The sequence below is a fragment of the Struthio camelus genome, chromosome 8 (genome assembly GCF_040807025.1).
Source record: "Struthio camelus isolate bStrCam1 chromosome 8, bStrCam1.hap1, whole genome shotgun sequence".
NCBI lineage: Eukaryota > Metazoa > Chordata > Aves > Struthioniformes > Struthionidae > Struthio > Struthio camelus.
Window position 1 is genome coordinate 33,634,583 of NC_090949.1, and position 20,995 is coordinate 33,655,577.

General features: G+C 41.6%; 1 protein-coding gene across 33 annotated transcripts in view; it reads right to left on the reverse strand.

The window, feature by feature from the left end:
* The window catches only part of DAB1 (DAB adaptor protein 1), a 507,009-nt gene that overhangs the window by 153,920 nt on the left and 332,094 nt on the right, over positions 1 to 20,995 (reverse strand). For 6 of the 33 annotated variants that reach the window (XM_068953310.1, XM_068953309.1, XM_068953296.1 and 3 more), the window contains exon 1: positions 15,778 to 16,109. The exons of 24 other annotated variants lie outside the window; for them this stretch is intronic. The gene's annotated coding sequence lies outside the window, so the exon portion shown is untranslated. Of the gene's footprint in view, positions 1 to 15,777; positions 16,232 to 16,651; positions 16,880 to 20,995 lie in introns of those variants that run through there. 3 more of the 33 variants (XM_068953302.1, XM_068953301.1, XM_068953306.1) reach the window with 2 other exon arrangements.

A 20,995-nucleotide genomic window follows, 5' to 3' on the forward strand; every position in this document is an offset into this window, starting at 1 on the left:
AGAGTAAAACGTGCAATCTTAACAATATGAGTTTATCTTCCTTATGAATTACCTAGGCAGTGCTTTTATTGCACAAGATCCATTGTTTCGCCATCTGCAAATTACTTCCTGAATCTATTAACCAGAATAGGAGAAATGTATTTTTCAGTCTTATTCTGTTCTTTTCCAGGGAACAAATCAGTCTAAGCGGGTGAGTCTCAATTGGCAACAAGATCAAGGTATTTCAAGTACGCAATCACTGGCTCCCTATATAACCAAAGGATTTTTTGAGGGTGGAGGCAGAGAGATGAAAGGATTTTAGTGTAAATTACACAATGATAATACAATTCTAGAGTATTACCATGCATACAAGGGATTATTAAAGATCAGGTAGGATTTTTCTAGCCTTACTTCAGACACCTCCAGGGAAACATATTCCGCAGCGCTCTGTAGGAGATAAAGAACAACCTAAGTATATTAAAAGGCTCATAGATATAATTCCATGAGCTACAAGCTTTCTTCGTAACTCAGATACCTCAAAGTGCACAACTCTTCTATCATCGTCCTTGCATGTCATCCTTCAAAAAAATATTACATTTCCACTCAGTACCTTTGTGTTTGCATGTCCTGAATTCTCTAGAGGGGCCAAAGAATAGCAATATTATTCTTCCTTCCCCTAACCTCCATCACAACCTCCCAATCTCATTTTCCTGAGCAAAATGCTTCATACTTGTATAGCCATTGAAAAATCCCACAATTTTTCTGAATATGAAAGATAGGGGTGGAAGTACTTGAATATATTATTCACTTCTGAAAACTGAAGACAACAGTCAATACCAGTATTACATGGCAGAAGATATACCTATTACGTTCCTATTAATGACACACCACTTGCTATAAAAACTCTGCAAGTCATGTTTCAATGAGCACAGGGTAGTTAGGTAGTTAGCTAGCTTTTTTTTTTGTTTGTTCTGCAGTTTTAATGCAGGGCAGCTGAATCTGCTTAAGTGCTACAATGACTTGTACAGTATTCTATCTTTCTCAGAAGCTCTCAATCACTTCCAAACTGTAAGAGGTCACATATCAAGCTGGATTAATTTTTAAAGTTCCTCACATTCAAATCCTTTCCTCATCACAGGCCAAAAGACAAACGTGGCTTCAATTCTGCTTTCCCTCAGCACGACTCCAGCGAGGCCAGGATTTAATCCTGTACAATCAAGTTCTGTTACAAACCTCTGAAAAGTCACCAGGACTCTCGGTATTGGCGACCTTTGTGTTCTGCCTCGCAGAACTCACGGGCTGAAACACAGCTCTCAAAATCATCAATCTGCCACTCGCACTGACAGAGGAAGGCAGGATTTCCTTCGCTTCTCCAACTGAAACCATCAGACACAGCATACATTAATGAGTGCCCAATCTGAATCTCCACATAAAATAATACTCTTCTCCAATTACCTCTTAAATCTTTGATCTCAAGGTCAGACCTTTCATTGAAAAGTTTCAGAGCAATTTATTTATGATGCAACTATGAACAGTAACAGTACTGAGTAATTCACATTAAATAAGTCACATATTTAAATTATCTCTAATCAAAGCTGGGGCAGGAAGCACTACCTATTATTAAGGTTGCCTGACAATTCCCACTTTCAGTCAATTGCTTGCAACTTTGCCAAAATTTAAACGTCCAGGCTACAATTTTACCCACGAGGTGTGTCTGCTTCAGGGTGATTTTCAGGGGACAAGGAGAAGGGAATGAGTTGAATCACTTCCAAGATTAGACTATAGAAAAATCACAGTGTTTTGTCCATGTTAAATAATCCTTATGAACTTGTACCTGAAAAGCCTTTGTGTTTTTAAATTAGGGGCAAGATTTGGTCTTCATGAATTTGTTTTTCCCCTGGAAAAACCAAACAAAAAAAAACAAAATCCACAAACTTACCCAATTATTAAATTATTACAGACTTTACACTTGCCCAGTGACTCCTCCTTTGTACTAAAATTTTTTACACTGTCAGCACTGTCAGTTTCTACAGCCTTCAAAAGGAACTAAGCTGTACATGCACATTCCTATAAACATTGTTCCAGAAAATGGACTATCCCTGTAATTACTGCTCTTAACTGAAATGACACAAAACACTGGAATTAACAGCAGGAAGTCTGTCTTTTTGCTGGGCACCCAAGAGGCTGCTTAATTTGAATGCAGAAGGTACAAAAGTCGGACCAGAGAAGAAAGGAATAGACTTCAGCATGAAATCTTATATCACAAGCAGCAGAAGAGAAGAATTTCCACTGTCTAGTAGTGGAAGACTTGAAGGTCTAGTCTGGGAATCCAGTGGCAGAAATGGCTTTGCAGAGGGCTAGGATTACAGCAGATGGAGGCAGTTACGGAGAAGAGAAGTGCTACATCCAGATAAGGAGCCAGGAGAAAAGGAGACTTACTCTTGTTAGTCAGGAAACCAAGATTAAGAGCAAGCATCTCTTGTCTCTATTTAGGGCCATACAGAAGATAACAAACTGCTGTCTCAGCTACTTTATTAAACCAAGTGGCAGAAGTCTGTCTATAGGAAGGACCAAAAAAAAACACCTGGTCTTGACAGTGAATCACATAACATCAAGTCACATTGTGTTGAAATCCACAACTCCTGTTTTGTTCTGGGGAGGAAGGGTATTTCATTTACTATGTCAGAAGAAAGATTACGCTACCATTACTGCTGTAGCCCTTACTGAATATCATAAGCAGAATTATTTCAAAGACTCTTTGATTAGACAAATTTTCCAAGAAAGCAGAAATTATGGTCTACAATTCATAATATTTTAACTTTCCTTCACTGTAACCTATTTAATTAGCTTTACACATCAGCAGTTTAAGCATTATTACTAACATATAGCATTTAAGCTCTCTCAGAGGAGGAAAAAAAATGTCTAATTAGAAATCTATGATGGCCATTTTGGAAAGCAGAATTAAGTTTTCCCCATATACCCAATACACACAAAACCAAAGTCACAAGTAAACATAGAGTTTACAGACCTATAGATTTCTGTGTAGAGCAAGAATTTAAGGAAATATTGAATCCCCAGAGTATAGAACCCATTTACAGGATCCAGAGCTGTATGACAACAGTGTAAGGCATTTATCAAAAGATAAATAAATAAAACATGCACGAGGAAGTCCAGATTTCTACAGCATAAAAATCAAGGCAAATAACGTTTCTGATGTTAAGCATAGTATCACCCCTATGCACAACAGAATCAACAACAATAGAATATGAAGCTTACCTAACAGCAGGAAAGGCATCTTTGACTAACACCAGAAGACCCGTTTTCTACCCTTTTTTTTTACTTAAACGTGACAATAATCTTCAAACATCAATAGGTGCTAGAAAATCATGCCAGAACAAAACAAAAAGTGAATGGAAAAGCTTTCACAGAACATGGAGACTGAAGTCTCCATTACAACACGTTGTCTGACTTATAACCAGGGTACAGACTCACAAGGAACTGAACTGCAAATTTTTGTGAACATAAGTGAGCTCCACTTCTTCAAGATAATCAAGACTCACTTGTGTCATATGTTAATAATTTTTCTACTGGTTGTATCAATGTCTCAAAAGAATCATTCATCACTCAGAAATATCATGGGAAAGGATTTCAAATTATTTCAGGTTTTTGAATGCTAGAAACAGGGAAGCCCGTGTACCACCAAAGGAAAGAGCTGTTTGAAAAAGTATATATAGTATATTCTCCTATACATACACACACGATATGGAGAATGATATGGAGATATGGATATGGAGAATTACGCCAGCAGAAAACACCTTTGAAAATATCAACAATTAAAAGGTATCCCAAGTCTCATAGCCCCAATCAAAAAAAAAAAAAAACCACACGTAACAAAAACACACTCTACTAGGAAAAGTAAGAACAGTAATATGCTATAATAGGTACGGCATTTTCTGTATTGTAACACTTTCCTAATCTTTTGAAATAGGATTAGATTCACTGTAGCATAGATCCTTAATAAATAGATTTCTTTCACTTTTAAAAGGTAATCTTTGAAGGGTGAGATGTCAGGGGGAGGGAGAATTTTCTGGGTGCCAAAACTCAAGGCTCTCTTAAGTGTGGTATGTTGTAATGAAACCATGAAAGAGATCTTATTAGAGATTCCTTCCGTTATGTATAAGCTACAATCAAAATCTTCTTCATAAAGCTTTACCAAAGATAAACAAATAAAATACACACAGAAATCTTAAAAAAAAAAAAAAAAAAAAAAAGAAGAAAAAACCAAACACCTTGATTCACTCAGGCAAAACAGTTGCACACCATAGCCAGACTCCTACATTCACAAGCATTCAGCTCTTCTGTGCCCAGTTCCGCGCTCCACAGGTAAGCTAGGCCACCTCTCTGCACTATCTCACCCCTGGTGCCGCTTTCAACGTCCTCACTTGTTTGTTTACACCTTATACGCTCCCCAGAAGTAGCTGCCGTAACTCATCTAGCTCAGAGCTCCTTTCAAAGCATTACAAACCTGCTGAACTGCCAAGCCGCGATCAAGAAGTTTTCCTCCCACGTTACTACAATTGCGAAGCATTAAGAATCATTACCAGTTACATGTTCTCACCAAAACATTACATTAGGTCTTTTTATTTACAGGAAATTATTCAAAAAGCGCTTCCTGAACTGATATTAGTCCAGGCTGTCAGGCATACCAGTCTCCCATGTCTACTTTTTAAGCTTTTATTACAACAATAAAGAATATGTGCAACAGATTAATTTTCATAAAGAACTTCATTCTTGTACTTACATCATCCTTGAAAGTTGTTCTCCTATAAATAAGCCATTTGTTCTCAACACATGAATAACAGAGAAACATATGTTGTTCTCTGTATTCCTCGGGAACCTATAAAGCTCATCATCTGATAAAAGCCACTATTAAGAGTCCCCTCATCATAAAGCACTGGAAATGTTCCTTCAGATACCACCACCCTTTTAGAACAGGTGGACCAGATTTTCTTCACTTTTCACACTTTGCCACATTTACAAGCTGAAATACATCTGAACACATAATTCATTCTATTTAGCCGTATGTTCTAATGTATCCTGTGTAGTCTATCTTCATAAAGAAAGCAACTGTGGATTCGAATAATCAGGTCTCCAATAAAGACTTTAGATAGAGCCTTTATGACAGCCTGTGTATTAATCTTGCTATCATTCGCAGGGAGATTAAAACTGTTAAAGATGAAGTCTAACAGAAATACTTCAGCCTGTTTTGTGACCAAACGCTGCATCACAAACTTCTCTAACACTAGACAGAGCTTCTGAGCACCAATTTAATGTGAAAACCAGAGAGCTATCACAAACTACATCTGTTCTTGTAAAGTATAACATAGATTGAAGTTGCTCTTTTTCCCCTAATAACTGGGCCATTCCTATCTGAAAGGGGAAAGAATCCTCCGAGGTGTTTGGGGCGGGGGGGGGAGACGGGGACTTATTTATTTTCCAAAATCCCTTGAGTATGAGGACTCAAAGACAACAGTAACCCTTCACTGATCTTTTGAGTGTTTTTCAGAGAAGAAAACATACATACCATATACCTATGTACCTATACCTACATATAGGTCAGCACAACTGCTACTGGTTTCTTGATGCCCATTTCTCCTAACAAGTCAAATTCTAGACAGTCTTGCAAAGCTGTGAAGTCAGTCTCTCTCCTGAAAATATCTGCCCACATTTGAAAATGAAATACACTCTCTATCATTCAACACAATAGTACTTGTCTGAAAACCATGGTGACAGAGCCAGAGATAATAGAGCACAGTCTACCAAAAAGAGAAAAATTATTATCTGAAGTAGTCCACTACAGACACCCAAATCATCATATTTGCTCTACTCATCATCTACATGCAAGTTATGTATACGCTTCTAGCCAAAAAGATGAAAATCAACATTATATGCATCAATACAACCTTTTCTTCTTGCATTATTACATCTACCTAACAAATGACTGTACCTTTTTTGTCATGACACATATCTGTACTTTTTCTCCCCTCTGCCAGAAGGTCCTATCTAAAAAAACCACTGATTAATAGAATCAGCCACCCAGATTATTTATGGACCATTTCCAATCCCTTCTTTGCATCAAAGATGATCGCAGCATAAAAGAACAGCAGTAGCTCTCTACGCACACTTGAGCAATAATTCAGACTTTGATACATAGGATCCAGCCCCCTGGATCTGTGCTCTCTGGGAAAGACGGCTAGAACTTGAACTTCTCAGTTCCAAGACTGAGAATAGGATTAATCTCACCTAAATTTGAGCTGCAGTAAGACCTGGACACCTAGTTAGAAGCTAAAGAACTAGGCTTCTCCTACTGTGAATGGTGAATGACTGAACCATCCCACGGAAGGGCCTCTCTATTCACCCTATCCAGGAGCCCAACTGAACAAATTACGTAAGAACAAAACATGAAAGAGAACAAAACCGCAGTCAACAAGGACAACCACATACAAGTGGTTTGCTGGATGAACAGTCCTGCCACAGAAAAAGAAGCTGCACAGAGGACGCCCCTTCACAAAAATCACCTGCTATTCTCTTCCGACCCGAAAACTGGGGTTGCCAAAATCTCAGGAACTGTTTTACAGCTATGGCAGAGTTATTTTTCTCGTGTTCTACAGCATAAAGAGGATTTCATGTCCTCTCCAGAATCATCCCGTGCTAAAATCCAGAAACTGAAGCCTGGCCCAGTGGGATTCACTCAGTAACAATTCTCACTTTTCTCTGAGGATCTGTATGCACTGCAATCAATTAGCGTTTGCTACAAAGGTAGCATAGCAACAGCAGACAAGCCCCCATTTGATGCAAATCACTGTAGTTCTTCTAATTTAAAAGAACTTTACCAAATATCATCAGCTGTAACACTCACACAGTCCTTTTGAATAGCTCTCTCTACCACTAGGGAGGTTAAGATCTTAAGATTTGAGTGCCAGGAACAGTTAAGTGGTCAATTCAATTTGTTATCCTTTTTAGGACTATTCACCACTTTATTTTTCTCGTTTTCAGAGGGAATAAAAGTGAGTCTGAATATATGAAAACTGTCACCCAGAGGGTGGAAAGCTGTCCTGAAGCCATAATCTTTCTGAGATTTGATTACTTCAGCAGAAACACAAAACTACTCATAATCCTTAAGTTCACTGACATTTTTTATTGTTTTTAAACTTGTGCAAATAGACAGCATGCTGTGTGAAGTAGCACTTCCTGTTGATTTCTTTTGTATTAATTACAGCATAATTAAAAATAGGAGTCTTTATTCCAGTCAATTACGAGGTGTTCTAATACAATAAACAGGAGACTTAATATCTCCGAATGCTACTGCCAGCGTCACTGTGGAACGCTGACCACATTTAAATGCGGATGCACTTTTAGGGATGAAAATCCTATCATGATCAAAAAGGGGGAAGAAGAGGGAAACACACACACACACACACACTTCTACTGGGAAGACCCATGATTTTAGTGGCATAGCTGCTACAGTTAGGACATAAACACCTCCGAGGTCATCTAATCTTGGCATTACAAGATTTCAGTTTGCTAATATGCCTCAGAGCTTGAAGAAAATAGATACAAAAGGTGGCAGTAGCAAACAAAATAGCTTAACAGCATTTTATTACATAAAGGAATGGGAAAATTGAAATATGAATATTTGCTGCATTGACTGCTGATGAACTGAACAGCAGTACAATTTCATGAATACCAGTTGGACTGCATTAAAGTTGAAAAGTACTGTGGTTGTTTTTCCCCTCCCCATAATTACCTTTATGCTTGGCTTAATCTCATAGCTGAACTGGAAATTCCAGCCCTGAATCCTCTATTGCAGCAATGCCCTGAAGTGCAAACTATCAGCACACTAGTAGCTCTTCACAGTTAATTTCAAGAACTAACAAAGATCAAGGAAGCAAATAGTCTCCCACATCACCATAGCCACAAGCTAAATACACTATGGTAAAAATTACTTGATTGTTAAAGGTTATACAAGAAAGAAAAAAAACCTGAAATTCTTAACTATCTGTTAAAAATATCCATCATTCTAAATGCAGAGTCAGTTTTCTTTCCTCCTGTCAATACTGACACCACTATGAGAATTAAAGGAAAGGTATGAACTCAATAAGGAGAGAATTCAAGTGACCTACTACATGTTAATCTGGCAGCAAGCACATGCCAACTGAACGGTCATGGCCAGGCTCCAGGCAGAGACGGACAGGTCCCGGAAATGCTGTCAAATTACTAACACGCTGTCTGCTTCTGCCCGAGCACCAAATCCTGCCACGTTGCATCTCTTCATTCTGCCTTCATCTCAGGAACTACTTGAGGCACCTGAATAATCACACTTAAGTCTGAACGCTCAGTTTAAGCTCAAGTGCTCTATTTTGCGGCTTTCACACAGTTTATTAAGGGTTGTATCTCAGGTAACCATGAGCAGATACTTTTTTTGTATAGTGTACAGAGACCACTCACATTTTTTTTTCCCCACATCAGTCACTACAAGCACTGAGAAAATATTTATTACCCTGCAGGTTGAGAAACGCCCAATGTGATTCCTGCTACTCTTAGGTAACCAATCTTTCAACAGGTTTCAAGACAGTTATGTAAGAAAAAATAAGAAATGTTTATTATATCAATTGGATTCCCAGTAATTCAAATTTTTCCTTCATTTACAAATGTGTATACTTAAAGTTTATCTCCAAATTCTAAATCTGAAGCTACAAATTTCAATAATCTTATTTATACATTCCAATTCACTGATAACATTATTCTTGGTAGGTGCAATTAAGGCAACTGTTGGTTCAGGAAGCTACTTAACTTTACATTACGCACTAACTTTATGTTATGCGCTAGCTAGTCAATTTTCAATCTACAGTAGCTGGTCTTAGAGCAGGTCTCCTTCCCAGATATGATTAAAAAAAATGACAAGTTCTCCCAGGATTTCAGTATAGTAACACTGCAGAACCCTTTGTAACTTGGGAACATACTGTATTTATTGGAAATTGCCAATTATATATAATTCAGTACTGTTTAAAAGTTACATCAGTATATGTTTTTACTATCATTAAGTTTTGTAACCAATCATCTTTAGACTTCAGATTTTCTTCCTACCTAAGTAGGCTGTGAATCTTACAGAGAGCCAGAAAAGAAAAACCGCAGGAATATCGTACTGTAGGAATTATCATTAAAGCATCAGTTGAGAAGCTCCTTTTGGTTTCAACTATCATTTACAAAGGTAAACCCATTTTACGGGCTAAGAACACAATCTAGTTCATTATTCTATTTTGTGTCCTGTGTTAACCACACATGGTCCACTGAAAGCGTAGCCTCATACAATTTGTTCCACAGCTGGAAAAGAAGCAAGGCCCCTCTTATTTTACATAGGCCTAAAACAAGGAGTCACCTGGTGACTGTCAAAATTATTAACTTGCTAATCATTCATCCATTCTAAAGGAGCACTTATGCTCAGCTGTTCTAAAAATGAAAGTGGAGAGGAAAAAAAAAAAACTGTCTTTCCAGTTAAGAGATTTTTTAACACTGCATTTAAGAGAAGAGAGACACTTTTAGCAGAAAAGCAACTCTTGTCAAGAGAGATTTAGGCAAAACCTCCCTGAATGACACTAAATAAGCTTTGGAGTCACTGCAGCTGAGATACCTATTCACTCTAAAAGCAAAGAACTGTTTTCAGCTAACTGTTGCTATGATCTTTTTCTGCAGATCCTCAACTTTCCTAAGCTTTCCGAGAATTAAAACTGCACAGGTTTAAAAAGTTCTTTTCCAAAGCGTGACTATACCTAGAGAGACTGATAAGCTTCAGAACCCATCTTGGGACCTAACACAGATAGATTGATGGGTCCTATTATCTAGAGAATAATGCCAGAAAAGGGATTTGCACACCAGGACTTGCTTTAACAGGCCAAAACGACAGTGTCTGGATGCTAATCAGCCCCCAATTAACTCCAAAGCATGCTGGCCCCAAGAATAGATCCAGCACCACTTATCAGCAGCAACTCTGCAAAGAAGAAATATAATAATCACCCAAAGCGAAGCACATCGCTGTATCCCTACTATGCTGATGGCAAGGATAAATACACTTTTTGCTATAGAAAGCACTTTGGGGAGGTTCTATCTCCACCTTTAATAATAACAGGTGGACTTTGTATTTGAGGACTCTTGACTACCCTCATTATTAAACAATGATATACTCGCATTCAGGTGTGAATAATTCCAACAGCTTTAGCATTGCGTTTTGATAGCCTGTTTTTTTCACAAGTGTCCTCTAAATGTAATTTTCCAGTAACTACTCACTGAGGAAAAGCAGATCCTAAAACCGCAGGGACATTTGCTAGCAACATCTATATCTGAAGCTTTTGCAAGACAGCAATACGCCTGCTAAAAGAAAATAAAATGGCAAGCACACATGCATGATAGGATTATTTGATTCAATACAACATAAATTAGGTCAGACTCCTCTTTGGAGAATTCCATGTCAAGAACTAGGTGGTCCACTAAATTTCTATTCATTTGCCTTTGGGCTTGGGGAATTACAAAGACTCTCAAGAAACTATGTTCCTCTACCCACAAGAGTAATCACTATTTGCTGGAAAAAAAAATCTCTTCAGTGTAGCTGGTTGACAATATCCGGAGACTGGAGAAGTCTTTATATAATGAAAAGAGCAGCTAATAAATCTGTGTTTATATGTAATACACACATACATAAATACATAAAATTCAGTACAGAACAAACCAGTAACAGTGCCTTTGTGTACCTCAGCATCACACTGCCCTATTTTTTTTTACCTTAGACATTTCTTGAAAGAAAGTAACTAGATCCTCATTAACAAACAGTAATGGAATGACAGGGAAAGCACTATTCATAAAGAGGGCAAAGGATTAGAGCCTGAAAACTTTACCCTGCATCCGCTCCACGACACTCGTGTTTAGGAACACTGTACAGGTGAAAAAAAGCCTGTCCATAGAGTTACTATCCTGTCTGATTTTGTGAGCCACCTAACTAAATCTGCATGCCTCCAAGGGGCCACGAGACCTTAGCTGTTTGACGTAGCTGGCCCGAAGAAGACTAGTTCACAGCAAGACATGACAAGTAGCCTCCCAGAGGTCCTCTTGCTCCACTGTGGATGTATTTGATTAGGAAATACTGCTTCCCCACAGCTGGCGATGCAAAAACTTACCATCTCCACACCTGCACAGACACTTCACCTGCACAACTGCCATCCCAGGGCCTGAGCTTCACTCAAGCTCCTCAAAAGGTCACATACAGATTAAGTGACAAAAGCTGACAGGTCTCTCTCTGATCTCATTTGTTTCAAAAGGGCACATATTTTGAAACAGATCCACCACCAGAAATAGGTTGCACAGACCCCACTCTACCCAGCAAGGCTCAGGCCAGCAGATTCTAACAGAGGATTTACGCGTGACAACCACTGCAAATAAAAAGATAAAGAGTTTTCATAGTAACTGCTTCTACATAAGATCTTAGTGTTTTCTGATTAAACAATTAAGTGCTCTTTCCAAACAGAAGAAAGTGAACTTCTCATATTGCACAGTTAAAATACGTGAACATCACTTATACCTCATAACATTTGAGAGCGTGTGCGATGGCTGTGCAAAATTACCATGTGCAATGCCACCCATGTATGCAATGTGGCAACTTTTCTCTAACTCACGGTACCGGGTTTACTTACTTTCACTAAGATAGGACAATTCTGCTGCTTTTAAGCAGAAATGGAAAATTGATTTGTGGATGAAATTCTTAAACCAGGGCCATGAAATGTAATTTTGCTGCAGCTAAACTGGGCAAAATCCAGTGTTATGGGCAAAGTACAGAGTTAAAGGTTCTCTGTGTGTCAACTTGAGGTATGAAATTGAAATCTAATTAATTACTCACGTTAGAATACATACCTTTCATTCTACTCTACCAAAATACTCAAAATAAAACGCTACTACTGATGAAGTCAAGCACTCCCTTACAAAGGCTGACAAATTTGCAGAGCAGCACTTGATATTTAGATTTGTAAAACCCTAATGAGTATCTACTGTAATACCCATGTAACGGCATGGAACACATTTGCAAGTAGTAACATAAATATACATGCATATCCGTCACAATAAAAGTTCAGAGTGATTTTAGTGTCAGTTGAAGAGACTTAAATGACAACCTGGAAGAACCAAGATCTCTGTTCAACTCCAAGAAGTGAATAATTGCAGTAAGGACTTCAAGTTCTTTCCCACCTTACAATATGCTTCAATCTTGCACTGAAAATACACCAGCATACTCAATTCCATCATTTTGGTCCCAGATACCAGAATTGTTTTTGCTTTTTAATCCAGTGATTGCTTTATTGTAAGTACCCACGTGTCTCTGTGGGCTGTACAAGTGCCTACAGGTGTGCCTGGCCAACAGTTCAGAAACACTCCTGGAATTGAACATGTGCTGCTGCTACGCTACACGTTGAGAGGATTTACATCCCCTTTTGGGAGCTATCTCCCATCTCTATATGCCTCAATTTCCTATCTATAGGATAGCACAGAACCTATTTTATCTCATGTAGCCGATGCACACGTAAATGCCTTAAGAGACACAAAGGTAGATGGTAGCATAGGAATGGAGCCATGGAAGCGCTGATAACAAGCGCTGCTGAAATAATACCAATTAGTACAGGACACACATGAGACCAAATAATAACATATTTCTGTTCCTAAATAACTGGCTGATCAGAAGTACTGTGATCCAGGAACTCTGATTAACTTTGCAAGAACACTTGGGTACTGCTTGTAAAAACGAAGTTGTTACCTTGACTGAACATTGACTCGGAGAGTTAATTTTAACCATCAAAATCTTGACTAAATATTGACTTGGAAAGTTAATTTGAAAGATAATGTTTAGAAAGTCTTGGTCCTCTTTACTAGTATTTGCAACCACTTCAAAACGTGAACACAACTGTAAAAACTGAGGTTCTCCCTCTGTTAACACTGGAAACCAATATTTAAATAAGCAGCTTAGCAGTTGCTGAATTCCATACAAACATCTTGCAAAATTTGAAATCCAAAATAAAAAACAATTTAAAAAAGCAGATCTGTTAGAACTAAAGGATGAAGGGGGAAGGACAAATCTTTCTGTATTTTGCTCAAGAACGAACCTCAGGAATATGTCTCATGAAAGTTTTAAAAGAAAATCACAAGATTCATGGCTTAAGATGATTATTCTGATACACATACACAGAGGTCTTCCAATACATGGCTGTGAACTGTGGCTTGCTCACAGATCCAAGCAGGCCAAGTACCTCTGGACAACGCATTCACTCCGATACCACTACTTTTGCCCTCGTAGCAGCTACTTCAAGCCAACATCCTCCACTACTGGTGTCACTTCATCTTGTGGGGCCATAGCTCAAAGGACATAAACAGGGTCTTTCACTAGCTAAGTTAAAAATAAATAAATAAATAAAGGGAGAGAGAGAAGAAAAATCAATTTCAATCCTGCTAAGATGAAACCACTGATGTGTGCAGTCACTGAAGTCCCAAAGGTAATCCTACAAGAAAACATGATGGTGTCCTCCATCATGGTACTCAGAAAGTACAGCAAAACTGACTGTGAGGTACAGTCCAAAATCAACATCTATATAAAAACACTCCAAACAATAAATCTGAACTTCTAGACCAATGTGAACAGAACCTTTTAAATTCATAATGAAATCAAGTGGTAATGACAAAGGAGCAAGGAATCCCATGTTTCAGGGAGGTGCAATATATGTGATTAAAGAAATTAACCACAGTTGTGCATCAGGCACTAATTCCACTTACAGCTGATTTTAAAAGTTTGGAAGTGTGCCTTTAAGCTTAGCACCTAAATTCCCTTTTTTAGGTATCAACTGCATTTAGCATGAGAGCAAACATAAAACATCCAAATCTCACGTATGAATAGAAACGTCAGACTGGTGAAAACTTCCCTCTCCCGTTATTTTTGAATATAGTAGCAAGGAGCAGATTGATACTGGCCTTATTGGGGGGGGGGGGGAAGAACGATAAACAATACAACCTTCAGTAGTTAACACAGTGCTGTGTCTCACAACGGAAACATACTGTGAAACAGCTTGCGAGATAAGCTTCATCAACGATAAGTAATTTTTATTCCGTTTGAGTGGCTGAAAACAATAAACGTGATTAAGTGTTTCAGACATGCATTCAGAATTTAGACAAATAGCAAAGAGTCTCAAGGACCGAGCTTTTAAAACTACTGGGGGGGAAAGACCTGAAAACCAGCTCACAGTTTTGCAATGCACAAAAGAAACAGAAGTTCCCAGTGCAATCAAGACTCCCCCTTCAAGTGCAAGCTCCAAAACTGCTCAACCCCAAAACAAGCCTTGCTTTTGCTGCTCAGATGACCTGCGGTCCCGTTTCTCCACCTCTCTACGTTAATGCTCGTGCGATGCACGCGGTGCAACGTGCTGGCCACGGCTAAGGACTGCTGTTGTGTGAAACGCCTGGCAAACACAAAGCAAAAAAGGTGGCTCCAAGCCTCACGCCAGGCCCGGCCGCTCGCCGACCGTTCCTGTCACCGCTGTCCTAGTCCGAGCGCGCCACGGGCCCCTTCGCGTGCCCTCCCACGGACCACGGCCGATGGGCACTCGTGTTTCGGAGTTGAACGAATTCAATAGCGTAACTTAGGACGCCGCTGTTAACTCAGTGGCCTTACCTACAAAAAAACACCCTAACTCAGTTTCATTTTTCAAAATGAAGAACGGGAGGCTTCGCAGGCCATAAGGGAACCCAGCACCTCACCAAGCTACCGTCACTTTTGTCACCCGCTTCTTTGCGCGCTGAGGGCAGGCGGCGAGCCGGGGGGGGGGGGGCCTCCTCCCGAAAGACAAGACGGCGCCTGCAGCGGGTTTGAGGCAGCAGCCCCGAGCCGCCCCTCAAGCTCGGGAGGACGAGCGGGTCCCCCCGCAGCCGGCACGACGCCGCACGGACGCCCCGCTCCGGGCGCCATTTCGCGCCGCTCCTCAGCGCTCCCGCGCGGCGCTTCGCGCCCCAACGGCCGCGGCGCCCCGGCGCAGCCAGGGTTGGCGCGGTACCTCCAGCTGGTGGGGGGGGGGGGGGGGGGCAGCGGCTCCAGCTAGTCAAAGCGGAGCTAACAGGCTGGAGACCCAGCTGAGAGCAGCCCCCGCTCCCCCCCCCCCCCGCGTACCGTACACTACCGTACCGTGCCGGCGCGGCGGGGCTCGGGGGGGCGCGAAGATGGCCGGGAGCGGCCGGTGGGTCGCGGGCGCAGCGCTTCCGCGGGAGCGTCCCTCTCTCCTCTTGGCTTTTATTTTTTAATTCTAAGGGACGGGGGGGGGGGGTGAAAAGCCACTTTGGCCCCGGCACTTGGCCGCCCGTGGGAAAGGCGCACGCCCCACTAAAGCGGCAAGTTGCCACGACTTGCGAGAGATTTCATCTCTTTTCCACCCCCCCCCCGGCTCCAGGTGCGGGGACGCGTGAGAGGACAGGCAAAAAAGAAAAAAAAACAACAAAAAAAACAACAAAAAAACTTCCGCCGGGGAGCAGCTGCCTTCCCACACCGCCCTGCCCGCGGCGGCAAGGGGGTGGCGGGCCCCCCCCGCCTCGCCCAGGCGGCAGCGGTGCCCAACGCGCACCCAGCGCCGCGGGCACCCGCCTCTCTCGCCCGCCCTGAGGAGGGGCGCCCGCCCGCCCGCCCGCCCGCCGCCGTCGCCGAGGGGAGTGCGGAGCCGGCGCCCTCACCTGCACGCCCAGCGAGCCCTCTCCTCCTGGCATTCCTCTGCTCCCCATCGTGGGCGCAGCAGCTGCTGTTATTCCTTAGGATACACATGGCTCGTCCATGCTGGGAGAGCCGCCTTCCCGCGTTGCCTGCCCTCCCCGGCCCCCCGCCAGCGCGGCGCTGAGGCCAGAGGTGGGGGGGGGGAAGCAGCTGAGGAGGGTCGGTCTGCTCCTCCTCTCCGCGAGCTGGGGGTCTCGGCGCCGCCTGTGAGCGGGGAGGGGACGAGCCGGCTGGGGCTCTCGCCGGCTCCGGGCGAGGAAAGGCGGCGCGTCCGCTCGCCCCTAAACCGTCACCCGCCCCGCGGAGCGGGGAAGGGGGTCGGGTCCGGGGCAGCCCCTAGGCGGCAAACCGCCCCTCAGCGCCGCCCTGCGCCGCGCTTCGCCTCGCCGGCTCCTCCATCACCGCGCTCAAGCCGCGTCCCGGGCAGCGGCGAGGGAATAAGGCGGCGCTAATCGAGCGGTGCCGGTAAAAGCGGACCCTCGGCGCGGGGGGGAGAGGGGGAGCCCCGCGCAGGGCGGTTAGCCAGGGCGGGAAGGGCCGTTAGCCCGGGCTTCTCCCTCAGAGCCGCGGCGGCTCCGCGCCCGCGGCCGGGCTGGCCCCCCGCCGGCTGTCGGCGGGCTCCGCCGTCACGCTAATGTGGCGTTTTTCTCATGGCTTCTCTCAGTCACCCGTGAAAATTTAATGAGGCATTTAGGGCCGTTACCGCCGGAGTCAATGGGGGAAGCGCATGCTTAACCTAATGCACTTGCTGCCCAGCCAATTGGTCTGTCGCAAGCGGAGCAGGAGTCGCGGAGACGCTCTCCCTTCGACACAAAATTCACGAGCCATTAAACTTACTCTGCGATAACAGCTTCTCTAAAACGGAGACCCGCAGAAAACGGCAGCTGTCATGCGCTTCTGTACATAAGTCTCTTCAGGAAGAGAGGCTCATTCCCGAGGTGGTTGTTACTTCACTAGCATGAATCTCCAAACAAGGCGTAAAAGCACTCCTGCTCTAGCTAACTGAGGTAAATTACAAAGAAAAAGCTTTCTGCAGCCTCCAGATAAGATCTGATTCACCTCCCCAACCCAACTGGCAGCATCTCCTTCAGCTGACATGGAAGAGGGCTCAAATCATTACGGAGTACCCGATCTGACCAGAAATTATGAGCAAAATGTTACGCAGGGACACACAGGTATCCAACTGCAGATGCGTGCTCTTCGAGATGACAGCCAACGGACTCCTCACCAAGATGCTCGTGAGGTGGAAAGACATCTACAGGTTATTCTTCCTACAACAGACAGAAGACTGAGCTGAAGGGGCAACCTGTTTAACAGGGCAAAGAGCCCATCCAAGAGCTGAGGGCAAGGCAGAATGAATAGCACTGGGAGCACACACAGATCAGATGAAACTGAAAATATTTTCAGTTTCATCTTCAGTGATTCTTTCCATAGCACATTACATACCAAGCATAAAAGACAGTCATCTAATAACCTTTACGATGTAACAAAAAGGCATTTCAAAAGTCATACTAAATTTAGTAGAAGTAGTTGGTGGAATGGAGACTTTTACTATATTGTCTTCAATTCCATTTATTATAGAAATGGAAGGTGGTATTATCAATTGAACCCACTTATTTCCTCTAATGTGGATAAGAAATTTTAAGTTCTGCAGCAGTAAACTGATTAATTGCAGCAGTATTCTCCACTGGTGAGGATTTAATCATCTCAAGAAGACACAGAACTTAATGGGGGGGGGGGGAAAAGTAGTAACAAGTCACCATTCCACTAGGAAATAATAAATGGCACAATCTAGATGGCATTTGGCTATGCTTGCATGTAAGTATTAAATCCAATAAGATATTTGTAATTCTCAGTTCCCAAAAGACATTTTTTGTTGGGAGACAGTAAATGAACTGCTTCACACCCTTCGTCCCCATTACACTCTTTGAAGAGATTGCATTTACCATTTGCTGGCCTCTCTCCAGCCCTGCAATTTACAGGAAAAGTGCTTGTTGTTGATTAACAAGAGAAGGAACTTTGGATAAGTGTAAACTCCATTCCCATTTCTGAAATTCATGGATGCAAGTCACACTTGCTAACAATGTTTTTTAAATATAAAGGAATGTACTAGCTCTCATATTGTAATATGAATGCAAATGAACTTGTAATTATACTATGCAATTTTCTACAAAAAACCACTATGAAAATAGAACAGACCTGAAGAATAATATGAACTGCAGTTCTTCATTGTGTTCCTTCATTATGCAGGAGTTGCCATAAGCAATCTGCTTTCTTTTAATGTAAAATATTTTTAGGCTATAACTTTCAACAAAAATTTTCACATGAGAACATTTATATGGTCACAGCCCCTCCTCTCTCAGGAGAAATATGACCAAGAAGCAAAGGAGCAAGGAATTTAGTGTGAGGACCTGAACAAGCTTCCTTTGCCTTTAACTATGAGGCTTATTTAAACTTGACATTCCTTTGTTTTCCATTCTGATGATGTTTTATACCATCACAAATTAAGTGATAAACCACTAAAAGTTGATATATCAAGAACTGTAGGCCAAATAAGTCATTTTCAATAACCACCGTCCAGCTGAAGTAACTGAAGATACAAACCTGAAAAGGTGGTATTCTCAACTGCTTTTCAATGCATTGAAAGTGTGCGGCACTTAATCTCTTAGCACTTACTAAAATAACTGAAAGGCACTGTAACTATAGCACCTTGGTTCTGTATTAGATTTAAGCTAGTAGGACAAGCAGCTATTTAAGCTTTCCAGTACACGTTAGTTGAGATAGCGATGGGTTCAATGTTACAACCAAGACCGCTGCATAAATTGTTTAAAGAATCTCCTCAAAGTTACTCTAAAACCCCCACTACTGATATGCACACACCTGGATTTTAAATAATCTATTACATTACGCAGTTTACAGTAAAATTTGCTATTGCTAGTAATGTTCACATAACATTAAACATCACGTAAAAATGTTCACGTAGAGGTAAGAGTTAATTAACAGGAGAACTTCCTGTTCAAGTTTTCTGACTCCCTAAGACAAGAGTATTCAGGAAACTTTCAGCCTTCACCTCATTCATACCTAAGTTAATCAGCCTCAGCTAAGTCTAGGTAGGCGCACAGGCAATGAATGGAGCTGGTTTCCTTCCAGAACAGACACAGATGAGGACCATTTGCTGCAAGATGCATCTCAAGAGCTTTCCTCCGTAAAGTCTACTCTGGCTATATATATATATATATTTTTTAAAGCATTCTGCTGGCCCAGAAGAGGGTTTTCTCTTACCTCACCGAGTTTTGTCCAGCTGCAAGTCTGTATGTGTATCAACTGAAACATTAAAGTGATAACCACACTATAAAGCTGGTATCAGCCTGCATACATAGCAAAGCACTAAGCCGTAAAACCTGCAGGATTTTTTTTTTTTTTTCCAGTGTACACATGTAACATCCATTGGTATTAATCTTCTCTATTTTTATTTCTATTTTTCCACCTTTGAGATAGAAAAAATGTCTTATTTTCATTAAACTAGTTCATATATCTGAACCTGTGCCAATTATAAATGGCTAACCAACAATATTACAGGGAAATTGAGATGTTTCAAAAGGAGCTTTAGGTGACTTTCAAAGACTCTAGAAATAAGAGATATTTGTTACCCTTTACTTGATTCAAGTGTTATTTTGGAGTGAGCATTCAAATGTCTGAAAAGAGAATTAGCCATTATTTCCTGCTATTAACATCTTCCTAAAATACAGAAGAATATGCAGACTCCCGCCCTGCCAACCGAATTCTCAAAGCGTGAGCTTCCTCACAAAATCACTCTTCCCATTCACTGACACTGTTGGTCACAGCATGATCATATCGATCACTCTGGAGAGACTCCACACGAATAGCTCCTCACAGAATAGTGGTTTGAAGTTTAATAAGCTTTTCTAAGGCAATTAGGTACTAACTGAAAATAATACCTGTTGCATTATCAGTAGCTATAGTGGCCCACCTCTTACCACTGTAGCCACCCAGGTACTTCCTTAGCCATTCAGCAAGAGAATTAATCATGATACAGAATTTAATCTATATTTTCCTCAAAGGAAAAAGAACAGTTCTCCATTTCTGTTCTCTCATTCCACTACAGATGTTCCAGTTCTCCTGTTATGGATATTTTCTTAAGGATGCTACTTGGACAGGTATATGACAGAACAGAATATGTTGCTGCATTACCCTTGCCCTTCAGAAAGATCTATCTAGAAAAATTGTGAGGCTTTTCCATGGAAGCTAAGAAGTCCTTCTCATCTTCTGACAGTGGCACATCAGAGAAAACTCATGGTAAATCCTCACCATACTACAGTACAATCTCGTGAAACATATCCAGAAAATTCACCAGCAGCTACTGAAAACCAGCACATGAGACTACATGAAATAAAACTTGAAAGTTCAAGACAATCATAATTGGTTTTCAAAGATGGAGCCATGTATGTCTATACTGTATTACAGCTTAGTCACAAAAGGAACTCTTCCTTTCATGCATCTCAAAGATTACATGATCTTGTCCTTAGACATGCAGCAAGGATTCAGGAACATAGTTCAAATCTCCACTCTGTCACTTGACCAGCAGTGCTACCTTGGTCAAGTCAACCTGTGCTTTTGTTTCTCCATATCTACCACACCAATTTCATGGGCCTATTATGAGATTTTCCCCATTAATATTTGAAGCACCCACACAGACGTTCAAGGACGTGCAACGCTACAAAGATACCAAGCACTGTTGTCATACATGCTACCATTCACATCGTTTTGAGTCCCTGGAGAAAATAAATAGAATAAAGGATCTTACTGTTTTTTCTGCTAATTCCTGCTATTCCCCATTATTACGTATTCAAAACATTACTAAAACACACATAATGAAAACTTTCTTCAGCTGCAAATGAGTAGCTCCAACATACAGTCTAAGACTGCCCCTCTAAAATCAATTTCCAAGTAGAGGGCAGCAAGTGGATGCCCATCTTGCCAAACAGTGGAATTTGTAAAAGTACAGGAGATTATGAACCACATTAGTTCCCAGATGCCCATGAAAGAGCCTGTGATTCTTCAAGTACAGAGATCTGCTTCTTCACAAATCCAAACTGCCTCATATTTCAAATCCTCTTTGGCAAGGTGCATTTCCCTTCACAGCCAATTAACTGCAAACTA